Raw genomic sequence first — 22,429 nt, forward strand, 5'->3', positions numbered from 1 at the left:
TAGATGAAAACACATTGCTATACAAAACATTACAAAATGAAGCTTTATTTTACCATCAGTGCAAGTTTTTAAAGTACCATTGGACAATGAATCATAACTTTGAATATTAAACATAAAACATAGACAGAATTTGACTTGTACTTTCTGGAGGTATCTTTCATGTTTCATTGCACAGTGCTAAATTATGTAGATATAGTGAAACTTCAGTCTGTAAGCAATCTCCAAGCATTTTTCTTTGAGCCATTGGACTGTGAGCAGTATGCCCTGCTTACTGCTGATCAGTTTAGCTGATAAATGTGTAAAGAAAAAGGAAATCCTAATATATATGGAAACAAACCTGGAAGAATCAGAGTAGAATGCAGACTGGTTTAGTATCCATGCAACTATAACTATATATTGGACCAAATTAAGTACAGTTATTATTACTGCCTTTGCTGCATTCCAGTTTAATACTTTGCTGGTGCACAGGCCAAAATGCTTGGAGGGTAGATCACAGGATTGTTCCCTGTACTGTCTGTTGGACATACATGAATGCAGCTAGCACTGAGCAAACACTCAAGATGTCCAATCCAACAAACTCATGTAATAACCCAAGCAGAGTTGTGCTTGCCTGTAAAACTTTTTTATTTTGTCTTACACAGCTTTTTCATTCACCTTCCACAAATATGCTGTCTCTCTTTTCTATGGAATACAGGGGCAATCCAGTGTCCTCACTGGGGGCTTTAGGACTAAGCCTTGTTTCTGATAGCACGCCACTAAAAGGTCTGCATGCAGTAGTGGAACATTTCAGCATTTCAGTATCTCTGGGCCCCTGTATGCTTTACTGTATTATTTTGGGGGGTTGGGGTGGGTGAGAATAGATAATGACGATCTCACTTCAGCTTCTGGCTCCTCTATCCCTCTACTCAACTGAGGAATCACCAGAGAACTGAGGCTCTAACTCTCTGTGACCTCCCATATGACCGCTCTTTTGTAGACTTCCTCTCTACCCAACCCTCAAAGTGGCAATGTAGTTCTACAACTCAAGCACTGAACCAGGATGTGCTGTATTTTTAAAGACACTTTTAAGGAGCTTCTGAGGATAAGCTATGCCCACTCTGCTGCTAGTGAGCCACCTTTGCTTTGCTAAGACACAAGAGTTTGATTCCAACTGGCATACTGGGGCCTTGCCTCTCAAAAAAGCCATGATTCTGCTGGAATGGCTCTCAAGGAGAGGACTTCACACAGCCTATTGCAGGTGTCAAAAGGCAAGCAACCCATTCTTAAAGAACTGTTATTTGATTGTATTCAGTTAGTAATGTGAAAAAACAGGTTCTAATTTCTTTTCTTTCTTTTTTTTTCTTTTATTTTCTTTTTTTGGCCTTTCCACCCTCATGGGCTGTTTGCTGGGTCTTCTCCCTTGTGCAGAGACTTTTTCTTGATACTTTTACTTGATACAGTTTCTCTGTCTCTCACAACTGGCAGCAAGTCTGGACATCAAATTGTCATCAAGCAGACACAGTCTACTGAGGACTCTTGTGCCTGTAAGTATAATCACAGTTGATGCAATTGCCAGGCCGTATCAGATAGGGTGGGTGGTGAAGGAGGGAAGGGCCATTTGGGCTGGGCTTCAGGAGACAGAGACCTCAAATTTTGATATTTTTATACCAAGTCATTTCCATTTATTATACACTTTGTAGTTATAACACAGACAACAAAAAAAACTATATATATATATATGTACAAAAATGGGTTTAAATAATTATCTTTTACCAATTTTTTGGTCACATGAGTTTTCATGTGCTTGACTGGAGATTAGAGAAGCTTCTGTGATGAGTGATTCTATGTTACGAAATGCTGTTTACAGTCTTTGCATAGTTTAGAGGTTTTGAAAGTCATAACTCTGTTACTGTAAAGCGATTTTGCTTGGTTTGAGAATGAGTTTAACCTTTAAATTAGATGTTTATCTCTGTGTAGGCGATTTTCATATTCCTGTTTTTTCTTATGTGTCTTCATCTACAATAACCATAGCAGGCTCAGCTGTAACTTACCTCTTTGTCCAGTGTTAGATTCGCCATTGAAGGCTTTTTTTTGTGATAATAAACTTTTAAATCTAGTTGTTTAATAAACTTTATATCTAATTTGGCACTTGTCCCATGTTCATATGCATAATAACACACCAGTTACTAGAGGAATGTAATAATCAGAACATGTTAGCAGATGAAATTTCAAGACTTTGAAATAAGGTTATAAGGGCCATAGTAAATAACACCCCCAAATTGTTATCATATAATTGTGAAGTATATACAATTACAACTTTGTATAACCAATGGTCTTTATTATGTATTACTGTATTTTAAAAGAACCCCCTTATAAAAATGAAGTGAAAATTTTAAAGTGGTGCAAGTAGGAGAGTGAAGCAGCAGTTAAGCGTTTAAAGCCAATAACATAATTTTTCGTAGATAAAGATGCCTCTCCCATTTGATGGTGCCCATACTGACAGTGACACTTCCAGTTCTGATGATGAAAACTTTGTACCCTTAAATGACACTTCAATGCCACTGCCTCAAAATGAGAAGGTCATTAATCATGACACAGAAATGCCAACAGTAGCAACCGATGCAGAGTTGATGCTCTATTTAGAGACCATGCAGGTAGAAAATGAGGAGCTTGGAGTTGCTGCACAGCAAGAGCAAGAACTTATGACTAGCACAGGACACAGTGGCTATTTCTAGAATAAAATATACACAGAAAATAACTGGGAAAAACTCCTTAAGCGCATTACTGACTGTATTCTTTTTCTTTCTGAATTGGGCATGGCTTGATTTGGTTCCACTCAATGTATTGGTGACCCTACACATAGAAGCCTTCTTGGCATACTTAAGCTTCTAAGCAAGTATGACCCAATTTTATCAGGCCATATTAAACATGTTCATGAATCACAAGAGAGTGGAAAATGCATGCAAGTCCATTATCTACCAGAATACAAAACGAGTGTATGGAGCTGTGTGGGCATCTGTGCAAACAACACTTGAAGAGGTACAACATGTGAAGTACTTTTCAATTTTTACTGATGCAACTCCAGATTGCTCTCAGAGGCCCTTTCTACATGTGCCACTTGTTCCGAAAGCGGCATGCTAATTAACAGCCCAGAAAATGCTAATAAGGCACTGATGTAAATTTCTAGTGCCTCATTAGCATACGGTCACATGATTCAGAGTCTGGAAAAAGCTCTTCCAGACTCCAAAACAACCACGTAGAAGCGTGGCCCCCCGGGGATCTTACAGAAGGAAATTCTCCTTCCGGAAGTCCTGTCTTCCATAAAATTAGGAAGAAGGGTGCTTTTGAAAGCAGGGGTTCCTTTTGAAGGAACCCCCATCTACACGGTTGTTTTGCATTTTGAAAGCAGCACCTTTGGAATGTGAGTGGTTGCCATTATGCAAATGAGGCACTAAATATGCACATTTGTGCCTCATTTGCATTTTTGACATGGCATATTTGCATGCCACTTTTGAAAGGGCAGGACTAGTGTAAAGATAGCCTGTATGTTGAGAAGGATAACAGACTGAATGATTTAAAGATATTCAAAATATTCATGATCAATGGGATGCGATTCTTTGTGAGTCCAAATCAGTAGCACAGGGTATCACCATTTCATCTAAATTTCCCACGAATCGCAGCCTAACTCCTCAATCTGACACAGATAGGTAATACTGACTCAATAAGAACATAAGAACGGCCATACTGGGTCAGACCAAAGGTCCATCCAGCCCGGTAGCCTGTCTGCCAACAGTGGCCAGTGCAAGGTGCCCCAGAGGGAGTGGACCGAAGACAATGATCAAACAATTTGTCTCCTGCCATCCATCTCCAGCCTCTGACAGTCAGAGGCTAGGGACACTGTTCCTACCCTTGGCTAATAGCCTTTTATGGACCTAACCTCCATGAATTTATCTAGCTCTTTCTTAAATTCTGTTATAGTCCTAGCCTTCACAGTCTCCTCTGGCAAGGAGTTCCACAGGTTAACTATGCGCTGAGTGAAAGAGAACGTTCTTTTATTAGTTTTAAACCTGCTACCCATTAATTTCATTTGGTGCCCTCTAGTTCTTGCATTATGGGCACAAGTAAATAACTGCTCCTTATTCATCCTCTCCACACCTGTCATAATTTTATGTACCTCTATCATATCCCCCCTCAGGCTCCTCTTTTCTAAACGAAAAGTCCCAAGCCTCTCCTCATATGGGACCTGCTCCAAGCCCCTAATCATTTTAGTTGCCCTTTTCTGAACCTTTTCCAGTGCCAGGATATCTTTTTTTAGATGAGGAGACAAAATGTTTTTTTGTCATTATGGACTCCATCTAATATAGTCTTACACATCTATTTGAGTCACAGCAACAAATTTGTACCCTTTTTGGATTAATTTGGGAGTTCAGAGAACTAAGTGATGAAGATCCACTGGTTTTTTTTGTGTGTGTGTGCTGCTACTTGGTGGGACTGAGTACTGGAACCTTGGCACCCCCAGTCATGGGATTGATTGGAGGGAGAGTGGGGCGGCGAGACAGCTGAGTACCAGCTCCTATTTTTTTACAAAAAAGGCAATGTGAAGATCTATATTCAGTGGCTGAACAGTTTAACAAAGGTACAACAATGAAATTTCAAGAGCTCTCTGTGACAATATCATCTTCCTGAAATGTATATGTTCCATCAACTTTAAATTGAACCACAAGCCAAAAAAACTGCTTAAAGAAATACTCAATCTTGGCTATCAACTGTATTTTCTAATTGTTTTATGTATTTTTGTCAGGCTCCCTGTATCAATGGCTTCAGGTAAATGCATATTCAACATGTTAAAACAAGAGCTGCCATCATTCAGCAATGGGACAAGAGTGTTTGAATATCCTCACAATGCTTAATATTAACAGTGATGTTTCATGTGAATTAGATTTTTCTTCTATTATAAATGAGTTTGCGTACACCAAAGGCAGAAAAGCATTCCTAAGATGAACAGTTTTTTCTTGCTGTGGAAAATCACAATTAAAGTTATATTTGTAGTGTAAATGCTATTTGTATAATGATTTATTTGTTAATAAAAAACATCTCAAGTGCTCATTTGCATATATTCTTTTAGTTTTATTCTGTGGATAAGAAGTTAGATATGTTGGGGGCCTGGGGCTGGTTTGGGGGCCTCTAAATTCGAAGTGGCCCAGGCTCTGTCTTTCTCTGAGAGGGTTTGGCAATTGCATCAGGCACTGAGCAGCGAAATTTCCAGATCTGGCTCAATCCTGCAAATCCATGAATCTCTGGGGTTCCCAGGAGAGCAGTGCCAGATAGATTCAGGCTGTGCACCCCTTTGAATGTCATTGGAGATTTTCAGAACATAGCATGCTAGGCTGTTTTTCTTTATTTTAGCAATATGGCCAAGGAACATGTAATATCACTTTTGAATATATATAATGAGCAACTGAAGAAAGGACAGATGTTAGCAAACTCTGAAATTTCACACAAAATGAAACCACTTTTTGGTTAGAATTTGGGGCTGACAGCATCAGTGGAATGTCCTTTGTCCACTCCAAGCCTCCCTGTAAGAGGGTCCAGGTTTTTGACATGTATAGCAATACAGGTAGTACACAAGTTTGAATGATTCTAAGCTTTGTTTCAGCAAAGAACATTTTTTCATCCATAAACGAGGGGAGTCATCATCACCTGCTTGAAGTGCATGTATTATTTATGAGAATCAAAGAAGCACTCCAAACAAAAGGCTTCTATATCTGAAGACAAGGCTGATCCAAAGCAGTCAGTTTGTCTTGGGCCATGGCTATAGCGTAAGTCAAACTATTATAAAGTGTGTACAACTGGTTGGAAAAGCATACTCAGTGAATTCACAATCAAACCAGAAGGGCATATTGAGCAGGCTCCTGCAGTTTGACGTGTCTTGGATCCAGTTCTGTTCAAAATGTTCATACATGGTTTGAAAAGTGGCATACAGCATACTCGTATGATGTCTGCAAATTATAACAAACTGGGAGGCCTTACAAGTGCTTTGGAAGAAAGGATTAGAATTCAAAATGAACTTGATAAACTAGAGAAAGGGTCTGAAATAAATAGAATGGGATTCACTAAGAACAAATGCAAAATACTAGACTTAGGAAGCAATAATCAATCAGTTGCACAAATGCAAAATGGGAAATGACTGCCTGAAAGAGAGAACTGAAGCAAACAATCTGGGGGTTATAGCTGATCACAAACTAAATAAGAGCTAAGAGTTTGATGCTGTTGCAAAGAAAGCAAACATCATTTTTGGATGTATTAATAGGAGTGTTGTAAGTAAGAATCAAGAAATAATTCTTCCACTCTACTCAGCACTATAAGGCCTCAGTTGGAGTAGTGTCCTGTTCTGTGCATCATCCTTTGGGAAAACTGGACAAACGGAAGAAAGCCCAGAAGAGAGAACCAGAAATGATTGCAAGTCTAGCAAGTGTAACCTCTGAGGAAACACTGAAAAAAATGCATTTGTTGAGTTTGAAGGAAAGACTGAGGTGAGACATTACAATATGTCTGCAAGTTTGTAAAAGGCTGTTATAAATAAGGTGATAACTTGTTCTTCTTAAACACTGTAGACAGGACAAGAAGTAATAAGTTGAAATTTTAGCAAGGAAGGTCTAGGTTAGATTTTAGGAAAATTTTCCTAGCTGCAAGGATAGCTAAGCACCAGAACAAACAACCTAGGGAAACTGTGGAATCTCCATCATTGGAGACTTTTAGGAACTGATTAGATGAACACCACCTGTCAGGTACGATTTATATAAAAAGCCCTGGCTTACTACAGGGGACTGGACTAGATAACCTGCTGAGGTCTCTTCCAATACTAAATTCCTATGACTCTATGGAATCCTGGCTCCACCAATGTCATTGGGAGTTATCATGGGTAGTTCCAATAAAGTTTACGTATAGAAATTTATGTTATATTCTTAATACAAATAACCAGCTATTGGAGTGTTTTGTAGGTTAAGAAGCAGTATTGTGATTGGCCTGAAGTGAAGGACAGGGCTAAGTCCTGAAGCCTCCCTCCCTTTGCACCATCCCCTGGCACCAACATTGGACTGCCTCCAAATTCCACAAGAAAGGGACACCCAATTTATGCTGAAACAGGAAAAGGTAGTAACAGAAAGGACAAATATGGTGAAAAACTTTCCAGACTTTGGAAAAAGCACATTGTTTTTTCTCCTGTGATTGTCCACAGTCTTTAATATGTTTCCATGAATGTGTCTGAACATAAGACTGGCTTTTATCTGATAGCCAGATTATCTTTAGCATCCAAATCCTCCAGGATATGAGTGAATGTATCTTTCAAAGATAACAAAAAAAAAGTTTAACAATTTCTTGTTTCTAAGACAAGAAAATATGAGCTTCATTTTGAAATTAAATATCGCCTTTAAGCTAAACCTTGTCTTCTATATTGCCATTGCAAAGAATAAGTTTTCCAATGTCCACAGGCTACACCACCAGACACAGCCATTCACATTCATTATATAATTTACAAAAGTGTAATATGAAACTTCTATACTCATTTCTTTTCTGTCATCAAGAAATGCATAGCCCAAAAAGTGCAACCCACATTGTCTGACAGTTTCCATATGAAATTCTAAGCCATCCATCTTTCAGGAGTACCATTTGTTCATTGCTTTGACATATAGAATACTTAACATATTGCCAGTCCTGTAGAATTTGATTAGCAAATTATCTACTCATCACATTCATTCATTTATTCTAAAGTCTGCACCAAGGTTTCTGCTCCAGATTATATATAAAAAAGTATGATTTCAGCTCCTACACTGTTACAGTATGTGACAGAACATATAAGAACATTTCACCAAAGGGTAAGATTATCCACTAAGTGGGTTGGATAACTTTATAATTAGTAATTGCATTGATAGTAAGGAAGATTAACGTAAGGCGTAATGGGATGTCATGCTTCATGGTATAATGCCATCATGTCCCAGATCAGAAAGAAATCCCCATCCACACCTCCCCTAATGCATTACACAGTTGTCCAGTTGCTTTGGGTATTTTGAAATAACACCAAGTGCTATTTCAAAATGCATTTTATGTGTAGCATCATTATTTCAAAATACCCAAAGCAACTGGGCAACTGTGTAATGCATTAGGGGAGGTGTGGGTGAGGATTTCTTTCTGATCTGGGACATGATGGCATTATACCATGAAGCATGACATCCCATTACTCCTTACGTTAATATTCCTTACTGTCAATGCAATTACTAATTATAAAGTTATCCAACCCACTTAGTGGCTAATCTTACCTTTGCATGAAATGTTGGGTTGTTGTTGATGATGATGATGATGATGATACTGAAATACAGATCTACATGCATACAGCCTAGTTAGAAACAGAGCCATTGGACACACTAAGGCAGATTTCGAAATAGGCTGTATTCCCTGGCTAAACAGCCCATATTTTAAAACAGCTATTTTGAAATAGGCGGTATTCCTCATGCAACGAGGTTTACCCATTTCAAAATAGAGGTTGTGTTGTGTAGAAGCTAGGATAGTTATTCTGAAGTAATGGCTGTTATTTCAAAACAACTTTGCTGTGTAGACCTACCCTTTATGGGGCTGCTCTTTCCTTTGCATGTAAGAAATTACCATTGGATGAGGCAGGGTAGGGATCTTAGGAGTGTGACAGAGGAGTCAAGAATCATCATTTAGAAAGTTTATTTATAATCCCTATGTGTTTATTGAAGGGCCATACCTACAGCTGGGTGATGGCCCAGCCGCTCAGCATCCAGATCCATCCCACTAGCCCTACCTCTGATCTGGCCCCAGTGCTTGCCTCACTCTGTCCAGTGCTCCAGTTGGGGTGTGGGAGGATAGAGTGCTGAGTGGGCTGGTATAGCAGGACAAGCCCCCAAACTCTGAGCCCATTCCCCAGATAGAGCACTGGGCAGGCAGAGCTGGTAGGAGCACAAGGGTACCCATTTTTCTGCTTCTGTTCCTAAATATTTCAGCTCTCTATGTCTACATGACACCCTAGCCTTGAAATAGCCACTGTTGAAACAGTGCTACATGCTGAAATAAAGTGCTGTTTCGAGATATCCCTGTACTCCTCCCGCAAGAAGGAGTACAGAGATGCCCGAATAGCGTACCCGTTATCTCAAAGCGTATTTTGAGACAATGGGCACGTTTCTTAGACACAGGCAGCTATTTCGGGTTACCACCGTATCCCAAAATAGCACTGGCCATGTAGACATAGTCTAAGTGATTTGAATGACTTTAGTACTGTTTCCCAAATCATAGATCTTGGTTACCACATGAGGTATAATAGCATTTAGGGAGCTTTGAGAGAACTCTATATGTAGTTCAAGTTGTCTCTGGCAAGGAATAAACTGAGCTGAAATTCACAATCACATGATGCTACTACAGATGCCAGTTACAGAGCCTGAGATTGTTCTTAATACCAACATGAAATCTGCTCCATCTGAAAGCACCAACCATCGGAAAGCACTACGTGGATGTGACAGGGTGTATCAACCATGCACTGCACCCAAAGGAGTTAACTTGGCTCACCTGGCTGAGGAACACCCACTCCCCAACAGCCTAGCCAGACGTGCTGCAGCTGGAGGTTGGCTATAAACGCCTGTGGAGCTGCTCAGTCAGGGCTGACTACCACAGAGAAAGGAGATGCTGCAGGAGCTCCAGGAGAGGAAGCAATGAGGGACTGGGTCATAGGAGCCAAACCATGAGAAACTACTGGAGAGGCCCCAGATAATAGTTAAGAGAGGGAGAAAACTTCTGTAGGAGACTGGTATGAAGTAGCACAAGGTTAAGAATTGTAAACCCTGGGATCTTGACGTGCTACAGTGGGGTTCCTTGCAGAACCAATAATGGACTGTTCTGCATTTGACAGGACCTTGGCTGGGACCTGGTGGAAAGGTAGGGCCTGGGTCCCTCTACCTGCTCATCACCCATCCCATATGGGGATTTAAGCCTATTGATTGGTTTCTGACTACTAGGCAATAGTACCCTGGGTTTGTAGGGGGAATCAAATGGACTGACTGTGGCTGTTGGGCCGCACCGCCCCAGGGCTGAGGTGAATTCATTAATTATTCATGGCAATAAGGGGACTTCGAAGTAGGCAGGGTCCTTTCGAAAAGGAGCCCCGTCTGGACGAGACGCGGCGGCAAGCCGCGTCAATTTTGAAGCGCCGCGGCTGCCCGCATGCTAATGAAGCGCTGAATATGCATTTCAGCGCTTCATTAGTAAACTTCAAAATGGCCATTTGCGTGGCCATTTTGAAGTTTGGGGCACGTGTAGACGTAGCCTCTAAGTACACTAACGTTTGTGTGATACACTATTTTGATACTGTATTATTTACTACACTACACCACATTACACTATAAATACTACTGTACTGTATTCACCCCTGTGAGTCCCCAGATTCTTTTCTACATGGCGCTCTTGCAGCTTCACCACCCTGCACTTCTCTTCACCCCCACACTTCACAGCTTCACCACCCCCCACGTGTCTCCAGCTTCTTCACCCCGTGCTTTGCAACATCTTCACCCTGTGCTCCTCCCACTTCTTCACCCCTGTGCGTCTCCAGCTTCTGTACCCACCGCACCATCCCCACCCCATGCACCCCAGTTCAAACCCCTCCAGTAGCGGCTCACCACCCCTGCACTTCCCCAGCTTCTTCACCCCCCTTGTCCTGCAGCTTCTTCACCCCCCACGCTTCTTAGTTTCATGGCCCCGGCTCCAACCCCTGCATGCCCCGGCTCAACTCCATCCCTAGACCCCTGCAGCCTTAACCCACACCAGTCTTAGCCCCTGTTCCCCTCCCATGGCTCCAACCCACCACCCAAGCCCCTGATTTACACAGATTTGGAGGTACACATATCTCAGGGGACTTCTGTATGCTGGACAATCAAATTTTGCTGGATTATCTTCATAAATGGGACTATTGTTGAAAGATGCCAGACCATCAGAGGCTGGATTAAAGGAATTTTACTGTATATACTGGTATTACGACATTTGCTGCATTATGTTCTCCCCCTTTTTAATAGTTCCTAACATTCAGTTAGGTTTTTTGACTGCTGGTACACACTGAGCAGATGTTTTTGGAGGACCATCCACAGTGACTCGAAGATTTCTTTCTTGAGTGGTAACAGCCATTTTTACTGAAATATTTGGATTATGTTTTGCAACGTGCATTACTTTGCATTTATCAACATTGAATTTCACCTGCCATAGTCATACGGTTTACTGAGATCCTTTGTAATTCTTCACAGTCTGCTTTGGACTTAATTATCTTGAGTAATTTTGAATCCACAAAAGATAAATTGTCAAAATTAATTTTCCAATTATTTGTTGGTTGTTCTGTTTGATTGTTTTTCCACTTACAGAGAGAAAAATGAGTCTCTTCTACAGCCTTAGGTGAAAGGCATCTGTTTTTTAGCTCAAACTGTAGAGGCTCCTGCACTAAGCTCTAAAGGTCCCAGGTGCAAGTCTGCCTGTGGGCAGTTACAAAAGCACTGCCTTGTATTTAAGCGCTTCCTTCTACCAGTTATCAGCTGTTCTCATGAAGCACACTTGTTTTGGTGCAGATGCAATTCTCAGGCAGCTAGAGCTGTTCCCATGCAGATATTTGAATATCAGGACTAAGATGTTAAATTTGACTTTGAAGTCAATGAGAAGCCATTGCAGAGTGGAGCACCAAGGAGATATTTTCATGGTAACTTGTGTTACTTAGCAGCTGTGTGCTTTGTAACAGATACAGCTTTCTCGAGGTGTATATTCCTTTCAAAATTGAGCTTCAGTGCTCAAGACCAAACATTATAAGTCCATGATGACCAGAGCTGTATTTGAAATGATGGGAGACATTCTTCCAACTAGTCACAGACAAAATGGGGCAGTTTTCTTATATCTGTGGCTATGTGAACTTCTAGTAATAATGAAGAGGCCTATGCGACCAAAAAGCTATAAAATGAGACTCTGTGGACAGATACCCTGAACAGAGGTTGATGTAGAAGAAGTGAGTTCATCTCTAAGCTTTTTGCCTTCTTCCTACGAACATTGTGTTAGCAGTGCTCAGATTGAGATTCAGCTGACTGCTAATTTTGCCAAGCGGCTGTGTGACTGAGTATGAGGACACTGACTAGTACAGATCCTTAAGAGTTAAAACAGCAACCAATTAACTCTGACCTAAAGTCATTGAGGGACATACAAGAGCTGCCTGGAAGGCAGCGAGGGATGAGAGAAAGGGCAGGGGGACAACTGGGTGAGCTCTGGGCAAAAGTCTATACAGGGAAACTGACTGTTGCAGTTATTTGTATTTTGTTTCTACTGGTTTTTGTTCTACTTGGATTCTTGATAAGGTCTCATAAAGGTGTCCCTGACACTTTTATTTCATTGACTGGGAAATCAGTGCACCAGCCAACAGTGTGACATAATGGCAAGAGAGTCTATGATATCATTTTTGCACAGATGACACTTCAGACTGTGTTCTCTCACCAACTTCCTCAATGATTCCATGTAAATATTGAATAAAAGAGGGCAGTGATTCTCAAACTTTCTTATGTTATGGACTATCAACTTGCCAGTTCAGAACTGAGTATCTTTCCTCTTACTTATGATGAAATCCTCATATCAATTACAGTAATTGATGGCAAGGAAAATAAAAGTAACAGGAGCTTCCACCATGGACATGCCAAGTATCCAGAGCCCACATCTGAGATTTTATTGGACTATAAATCTGAGATAAGAGACTGGATTGAATCCTTTGGAACATAAAGTTAAGTTCTGTGAAGATGAAAGAACAGTTGTTGACCGTCACAGTCATGGAGGTACAGTTTGAGTTAAAGTGCTGCAGATATTTCAGGACATTTCTGCAGAAGTTTTACAAACTGGGGCTGTGTCTACACTAGCTCCCAACTTCAAAGAGAGCATGGTAAGTAGGATGTCAGGAGATAATTAATGAAGTGCTGTGGTGCATATGCAGCACTTCATTAAGCTAATTCTCCACCGTGGCAACTTCAAAGCAGCAAACTTTGAAGTGCCGGCTTGCATGTAGCTGCGGCTAACCCGCGGGTACTTTGAAGTGCCTGGGTTACTTCTAAGTCCCTTTACTCCTTTGAGGGATATAATCTCTGCTGAGCCTTCCAAGATCAAGTCTTGGATCAATATCTGAGAATCCTGTTTGCCACTCTAAAGTTGCCATGGGGGAGAACTAGCTTAATGAACTGCTGCATATGCACCACAGCACTTCATTAGTAATCTCCCGACACCCTACTTACTATGCTCTCTTCGAAGTTGGGAGCTAGTGTAGACACAGCCTGGGTGTTCCATTTTACTGAAAGCAAATGAGAATTTGCTAATTAACACAGATCTGAACTGGATTCTCTGATATTGATCCAAGACTTGATCTTGGAAGGCTCAGCAGAGATTATATCCCTCAACTATATGTATAGACAATACCAAAAATGGCAGACTGAGATTTACTTTACTTATAGAACATAGCTGTCTTGAGTTTTACTCTGTTCTAGTTTGAATGTTAAAGACTTTACATTACATTCCACTTTTTCAACACAAACACCTACAACTGTTTCCAGTTGTTTCTTAATAGGAGATATTAACATATCCATTGTCAGTGCATAACTGGAACGATGCCCTCCTCCCATTACAAATCTTAACAATTTTGAATTAATTCAATATTGCATCTGCCTAAAAGACATCACTTATTGGATCAGACTTCTCAAATAAAATGAGAAAGATCCCTGTCATCTTCCATTTGGATATTCTGATCAATTTTCTGTATCACTTTTCCCAGCACAGCACAGCGCATCATCTCTAATGCTTCATTTGGATCTTCTCAAAGTTATTCTTCTCCCCCTTTCAATAATTCTAATGTGGGAGATTAAGTTAAATTTCTAGCTTTAATAAATCCAAACATAAACAGAGTGAAGCTCTAAAAAAACATCTATTCCCAATGTTTAGAGATGTCTTTCATCACTGCCTCCCAAAATAGATTAATTATTGGACAGGTTCCCTTCCATTTGTAGGAAAATGCCCTCTCTTGTACCGTAGTGATTTAAGATAAGTGGATTTGTGCAGTATTCTGTGCGTGGCTAAGGGTTACTTGATGGACATAATGAAATGTAGCAGTTAATGTTTAATGTTTATAAATAATCCTTTTAACTAAATCAGAACATGCATTTTTCCTCTCCTCATCTTCCATATCACTTTCCTATTTTCTCCATATTTGCCAAAAAAAATGTCCATTACCCAGCAATAAATACTCATAAAATTCCTTTTTCTTTCAACTAACTCATTACATAGCCTAAATGCTGACAAATGGAAAGAAATTTAGTGTTTCTACAGCAACATATACCTTATTTGAAAATATCTAAAAATGAGATTTAATTGTAAAGAACTTTATTTTTCTAGCTAAGGAAAACACTTATTTTCTCCACATATGTCACATACATCTCCAAGTACAACCCATATCACATTTACCACATCAGATATTTTATCAGAATAGCTGGAAACTGAATTATTCCAAAGTGATCTTTTGATATATATTTTAATTTATTTTAAGTGCTTATATACACCAGCAATTTTATTATTTATAATTTATTAACGTATGTAGATTTATTTTGCAGTAGCACTGAGAAGAACCTGAACCTCATTACGCAAACAATATTCAGCGTTGCCTTGTAAATTCCATTAATTTTTGAATACTCTGTTCCTTTATACCATTGGCTGATTAATACTGGTTTCTGCTTCTTCAGATGGTTGCATATATGTCCACTTCAGGTATATGTATGATCAGGGCACTAAAGTCAGATCTTTTCCTCACACTGGTACCTGCTGTGGAGGCTCCTATGCCCTGCACGTTTGTCCTGTTAGCCAACGGTATAAAGGTGCGGAACCATGCTGACCCTCCCTCATTTTTGTTCTCACTGTTCATAGTCAGTAATTGGAACATGTGTGACTACTTATTCCAGCTGTCTTTTCTTCTCTTCGAGAAACTTTGATAATAGTTGCATTAATTGTTTTAGTGTTAGTTTTGATAGTGGTACTTACTTTTCATAATATTTTGTTTTGATTGTTGGATTTATATTTAGCAACATTGACATTCAGTACTTAGTCATACCTAAATCCCTGGACTTTATGCACTGTTCTGTCTATAATAAGTCATTCCCAATCAATGAGGTTCACTTTCATTGTAGGAAGTATTTCAGTGAGGGGAACATTTGAGATAGGTATCCAATTTGAAGGGGATTCAAGTCTAGGACCAAAAAAATTAGAGGTAAGCCTTCATTATCTATTGATAGAAGGAACCTTGGATTCTCTGCTGGACCTAGATGCTCAGTGTGCAGATCCATGGGCTCTGCTCCATGTCTGTGGACACTGCTGTTTCCTCATGCTGAGGGATTCAGAAAGAAGGTATCATCTCCACTCCCCAGTACTGCACAAGAGACTGAAAAACCAGATGATCCACTTGCTTTGAAATCACAGAGGTCTTCCTCATCAAGGAAGTCTTGATCTCCAGTAGATCCATGAGTAAGTCATGAATAAGGGGCCCAGCTCTTGCTATACCCTCCCATGCACCACATACTCCCGTATCTGTTCAGATGAAGTAGTTTTCTTCAGCACTGCCATGGATACCATTGAGACTGACCCCTTTGATGGGGCTGTCTGTGACATCATCACTCCAGCACGTGGCACAGGAAGCATACTGAGCAGCTAAAGATTGGGTTTGCCTTTTAGTCCCAGACTTCTTGATTATGCAGGAGGTAGCATTATCACTTCCAGCTACTTCTTCAGGAACTCCAGTACTGTCTACATGCCACTTTGCTCTGGCTTTGGTGCAGCAAATGTCAGTACCAACCATGAGCAAGACCTGTGTGCAGCTGCAGCCTAATGGTCTGGTATCCCTCCTGCATAAGCCTCCCATGCTTCTCCCTGTACCACCACCCTGAATTACAGATCTCAATCATCAATCCATTTTACATAGTCTGGCACTGCACCTCTAGAACCCACCAACTACTCATACTCTTCTTTGGAGTCAGAATTGAGATTGTACAAAACCCCATCTAATCATAGGAGGTCTCAAAATTCATCCTCCCCCTTATGATTTTGCTACCAACACTCTTTCAAGAGCAAGTCTACCGACAAGTGCCCATAGGATATGATAAACTGTTGTCCAGGACCTTATCAGTAGACATTCTGGAATGCAGATGGCATCTCACTAGCTTCCCATGTGTCCCTGGTATCTCGCTTGGATAATTGACCTCTGAGAAAAGGAAAGATGCTAGTTAAGTTCACAAGCTCTTATGGATGGACCCAAGCCCAGCTGACTGAGCCTCACTGCACTCACCAGTTCAGGACATTCCTACAAAGCACCCCAAATTCTTCTTCGAGGGTCCCTGTGGGCGCTGCTGAACTCACTGACGGTACATTTGTAGGTAGCAGTGTCCCCCACTACCAGCTGTCTGCACGCATAGGGCACAGGCATGAGATGCCTGTAGTATGTACTGTGCATGTGCTGGCAGCTGGCTCTTCAGTTCTTCTCTGACTGTTGCCAACTTCAGTCACAAGAGCAGTTCCCTTATCTCAGTCAACTGAAAAAAAAATCAGAAGCAGAAATCCTATAATCTACCTTCAGTAAACATCTCAGCAACACAAGGAAAATGACACAATGGAGAAAAACACAGATGTCGTTTCTCTCAAGCGGCTTTAGCTACTTCCAATGGCTCTGTTTTATAGCACAGCCCTATCTAGTCAATTTCACTCATGCTCAGGTTTTAAAAAGTCCTCCTCTTGTGGCCTATCCATTTCAGTTGCATACGGAAAAGATTAACAAAACACTCTAGAAGAGCAAGGCAACAACAGCTCCATATCTGGCAGATGGAGCAAGTGCTAAGACCTATGGAAGCTCACAATGATTCCCCCCTCAAGCATAGCCCACAGGGGGTTGTTGAGACTACTGATAGGGCTTTGATGTGGACAAGCCCTCCAGATAAGGGGAAAAAACCCCTGGAACAAACAAGAGGTCCCATAGTTCCTTGCGGTCTGTTTCCCTGATGATGAAACTGACCAGTTCCAAGTACCACACTGTCAAAGCTGTGAGTGCTTTGCCAAAAGGCGATATAAGGAGAGGGTGTGCCCCTTCTCAAATGGAAAGACAGTCTGGTGTTTCAATTCAGCCCCCTTCCCAGCACCACAGAATAAGCCAGCTAAGAAAAAGTGCACAATGGCTTCTGCACGGTGCCATCAGCTGTTAGTGCTGACAACCCAGTACGAGAAAAGTGCACAAAAGTGCTAAATGCACCTTAAGCCATTACTGTGCTCCTGGCACTGACAGTGGGTGGGGGACAGCACCGATGCCCTGTCTGCCATTTATACTGCAGTACACTACCGCAGATGAGCTTTCAGTCAACTCAGTACTGGGTACTCCGCTCCTCAGCAAGGTCTCTCTACACAGTTTGAGGCTTTTTCATTCAGCCACTCCAGCTTCTGATTCATCAAGGTTCTCTGACTCAGACGATGACATTTTACCTCAGAAAATGGGACAAAATCTTCATCCTAGCCAGTGCAACTAAAACCATGGCAACAGCAGTGGGTGCCACCACCCATGCCACCCAGCTGGTCATACTGGGATCCGTGGGCAGTCTTTCATCAGCAGCCCCTTCCCCAGCTGTTATCTTAACCTCCACCGATGAACAGACCTTGACCCCTAGTATACAGTCACTGGACAAGTCTGAGATTTCAAAGGCTGAGGACTATGGTGCTTACAGTAGGGGAGATAATTGGTTGAATTCTTCACTTCCATCACAATTCTCTCCCTCCTCCTCCTCCACAGGCTCAACTGTTGGGTGATGACCCCAGGAATTTTCAAGACCTCTTCAGGAGGCTTTCAGATAGGCTAGAGATATCCCTCTTGACTCCAAGGGATATACATTACAAGCTGACTAACATCCTACACCCAGAGCCATGTGGGAATACCAATTAATGAAGCCCTCCTGGATCCAGTCAGGTTTCTGTGGAACATCCCAGCCTCCATTCCACCCACGTCAAAAAGTCTGGATTGAAAGTAGTATGTGGCCTCAAAGGCCTGAATTCCTCTTTCCCCGCCCCCTCTCTAACTCTCTAATAGTAGGGGCCATAAATCAGAGGGGTAGGCAGCAGAACTCCAGATTCACCCTGAGAAAAAAAGAGTGGAAAAGGCTGGATGCTATGGGAAAAAAGTCGTACTCATCAGCCAGCCTAAAATTTTGCACTGCCAATTACATGTCTTTCCTTGCAAAATACGTCTTCAACTTCATACCTTTATTAAAACAATTCCAGATAACGAGAAATCAATGCAAAGCCCTCATGGGTGAGGGTTCTCTCATTTCAAGGACAGCCTTACAATCAGCACTGGATGCAGCAGACACCACTGCTAGATTACTAGCAGCAGCAGAGCTCATGAGGTGGGTGTCCTGGCTACAACTGTCTGGGTTTCCCAGGGATGTCCAGTTGAAGACCTTCCTTTCAAAATGTCTCGACTCTTTGCAGAGACCACAAATAAGACACTTTACTCCTTCAAAGACTCAAGAGTCACCTTGCCTAACCTGGGCATCCAAACAGTTGCTGCAAGATGGAAACAAAACAGAAAATTTAGTTACATCTCCATTCAATAACAGACACATGATAACAGATGATGTCCGAAACAACTTAAGAGGAGATAAACCACAGATCAGTCTCTGACCCAGCAGACTCTGGCCTGTTAGTCGTTTTGAAGATTTTGCTGAGAATCAGATGGCCACCATAGCTTGTGGGCTCGAGGCTGAGCCACGCACCACCTTCGGCTCAAGGTTAGCAGCATTCTACCCTGCATGGCAAGCCATCACCACTGACAAGTGGGTCTTAGAGATTGTACACACCTGTTACATCATCCCATTCATCTCCCAACCCCAACCACTATCCCCCTCTCTTTACAGGGACCCCTGTCTTGAGTCTGTGCTCATGCAAGAGGCATAACATCTTCTACAGCTGGGTGCCATAGAAGAGGTACCCACTGAGCACAGGGGAGGAGGCTTCTATTCATGCTACTTCTTCACACAGAAGAAAACAGGGGGTGGGAGACCCTTACTAGATCTCAGAAATCTAAACCGGTATGTACTTTGTCAAAAATTCAAGATGTTAACATTAGCCATGATCACCCTGAACTACAGAAAGGGGATTGGTTGTCCACTTTCAACCTCCAGGATGCTTATTTTCACATTGTCATCCACCCATCACACAGATGATTCCTCAGATTTGTGATAGTGAAATGACACTTCCAATACAGGGTGCTGCCCTTTGGGCTATGCACAGCACCAAGGGTCTTCTCAAAGGTTCTAGCAGTGGTCACCGCACTTCTAAGAACAAAGGGAATAACCATCTTTCCCCACCTAGATGACTGTGCAATAAGGGGATACTCTTTAGCTCAGAACCAACAGGCAACCGCTTTGACCAGAACACTATTCTCTGATCTGGGTCTATGCATAAACCTGCCAACGTGCACCCTGACACCAACTCGCACACTCAAGTTCATAGGGGCACTTTTGAATTGCCAGAGAGCCACAGCCTCACTGCCCAGTCTACACAGACTACAGGCAATCCAAGACCTCATCCTCGCCGCAGGTCAGTCCCAGAGTAACTGCCAGGCAATGTCTATGTCTCCTTGGCCACTTGGCAGCAGCAATCTCTATCGTACCCTATGCATGCCTCTTGATGAGACCAATACAGGCCTGGCTCACAGCAGTGTTCAGGCACCATGTTCATCTGCTGAACAAAACACTGAGTGTCCCAGCTGCCATCAGGGACTCTCTCAATTGGTGGATGCAGCTACAGAGCGTATGCAAGGGGGTTGCCTTTCTGAAGAGCCTCTCCAACTATCACAATTACAATGGATGTTTCATTTCTAGGCTGGGGTGCCCACATAAGGGGCCAAGTGGTTCAGGACACATGGTCAACAGACAAACGGCTCAAGCACATCAACCCCCTGGAGCTCAGAGCAGTGCCTGCACGCATTTCACCATGCAGATAACCAACAGCACAGTCCTCATAATGATGGACGTTACTGCAACAATGTACTACATTAACAAATAGGGCAGAGTACACTCTCAACAACTCTGCTAAGAAGCAGTGTAAGTGTGGAAGTGGTGTATTCCTCACAAAATCCACCTTGTGATGGCCTACATACCAGGCTGGGACAGTCTACTTGTGGACGGTCTCAGCTGCAATTTCCCTCTTGACCATGAAGGTGAAATCAACAGATCCACCATTTACCACCTCTTCTGCAGCTGGTGGTTTGTGGATCTTTTTGCTGCAAGTGCCAACACAGGCTGCTTCCACTATTACTTCAGACATGGACTAGGCTGTAATTCACTGGCTCGTGCCTTCAACATCACATGGAATGCACCTTTAGCGTATGCATTCCCACCAATTCCTCTCATCCAGAGAGTTGTGATCAAGATAAAGCGGAACAGGGCTTGGGTCATATTACTAGCAGCCAAATGTCCCAGACATATCTGGTTCTCCAAACTTCTACATCTGTCCAGATGCTCCCCATATCAGCTTCCTCCCATCTCCTCGCTCTTAACCCAATACAGCAGGTCCATTCCCCACCCGCCCATCAATCATCTTCACCTCCACATGTGGTTCCTGGTTGCTGTCAGGTTCAGAGCTTCACTGTCCACCTCAAGTCCATATAATCCGTGAAAACAGTAGGCAACCTGCAATGAGAAAGACTTACTCACAAAAATAGCAAAGCTTCATAGGTTGGTGCCCCTCCCAACTATGGGATCCCATGCACATGGGAATCCTACATATACTCACTTACCTACTTCACCTTCAGCAAACAAACCTATTCCTCAATATGATTAGAGTCCACCTGGCAGCCATGTTGTCTTTCCACCCACCTATCCAAGACCACTCGGTCTTCACCCACTCATCAGTCAAGTGGTTCTTTAAGGGCCTCCACAACATGTTCCCACCAATTAAAGAACCTACGCCTGCACGGGACTTCACTTTGGCCCTCAGGGCCCTACCTGGCAAACCCTTTGAGCCGATAGCCACCGGAAAGCATTTCAGTACATCCTTATTACACTTTTTTATGGAAGTGGCTTTCCTTGTAGCAATTGCCTCGGCACGAAGGGTGAGTTTAACAAGGAATCTCTGACAGGCATTTGTGCTCATTCCACACAACCAATGGCTGCCTCTACAGCATTCCTTTGGGGCGTGTCCATTGAGGACATTTGCAGAGCAACTACATGGTCATTTGCTCACACATTTACTTGGCATTACGCCATATAAACGTTTGCTGACTTACAGACTGCATTCGGCTGATCTGTACTGTTAGCAATATATAGACACCATCTGAAGGACCCATCTCCGAGCAATGACGTTGCTTTGTAGTCACTTAAAGGTGGAGCACCCATGGGGACCCATGAAGAAGAAGGGAAGGTTACTCACCCTGAGCAGTAGCTGGAATTCTTTGAGATGCTGTCCCCATGGGTGATCCACCACCCATCTGTCTCCCTTCTGCTTCAGATTCCTTCTTTGGGTTCTGGATCAGAGAAAAACTGAGGAGCCAGCGGCCCACATGTGCACAATAAGTGCTACATGCACCTTGTGGCTGTGTCCTGTATGCGCGGGCAGCTAGGGGACAGGGGCCACTGCTACCTACAAATCTACAGCCAGTGGGCACAGCAACACTGGTGCACCTCAAAGTGGAGGACCCACAGGGACAGCATCTCGAAGAACTCCAGCTACTGCACAGGATGAGTAACCTTCATTTTCATCCTCTTTGGAGGAAACTGTCAAATTGCCATTTTCAGTTCACAATAGATTGGAAGACATACAGTACTGCAAAGTGGTGAGCAACACTTATGTGCCTCCTTAGAGAATATCCTTCTGGATTTCATCCTGTATCTTCTTATGCTATGATGCTGCTAAGCGTTCCTCTACTGGAGAGCATTTCAGTACATTCAACAAGATCACAAGCATTCTGGGTCAGATGCCCTTCAGCGACATTTTCAGTGCCATATCCTACAATACTCAATCTCCCAAGCCTTGAGATGATGCCAGATTTGGGGTTGTTGTGTTTCAGGTAGAATTTGAAACCCTCCTTGTCAAAAGTATTTGGGAGTCACCTGCAGTGGGGGAGGGACACGTGCAACATATCTCAAAACACAGTTACTGCAGTTTTTTTCTGCCTTCCCAGTCAATGCAAACTGAAGGGTAATGACAAAAATTCAATCTAAGCAGGTAGGAAAGTTAGACAACCCTTCTGCTAGGTAATTACACATTCAAATCTGCAAATACATGCACTGGGGCTACTCCTGCACTCGAAGTCAAGTTTGTGTCTGAGACTTTGTAGGAGGTAGGCCATAGGTCCAGGTACACCTAC

The sequence above is a fragment of the Carettochelys insculpta genome, chromosome 3, assembly GCF_033958435.1.
Source record: "Carettochelys insculpta isolate YL-2023 chromosome 3, ASM3395843v1, whole genome shotgun sequence".
Classification (NCBI taxonomy): domain Eukaryota; kingdom Metazoa; phylum Chordata; order Testudines; family Carettochelyidae; genus Carettochelys; species Carettochelys insculpta.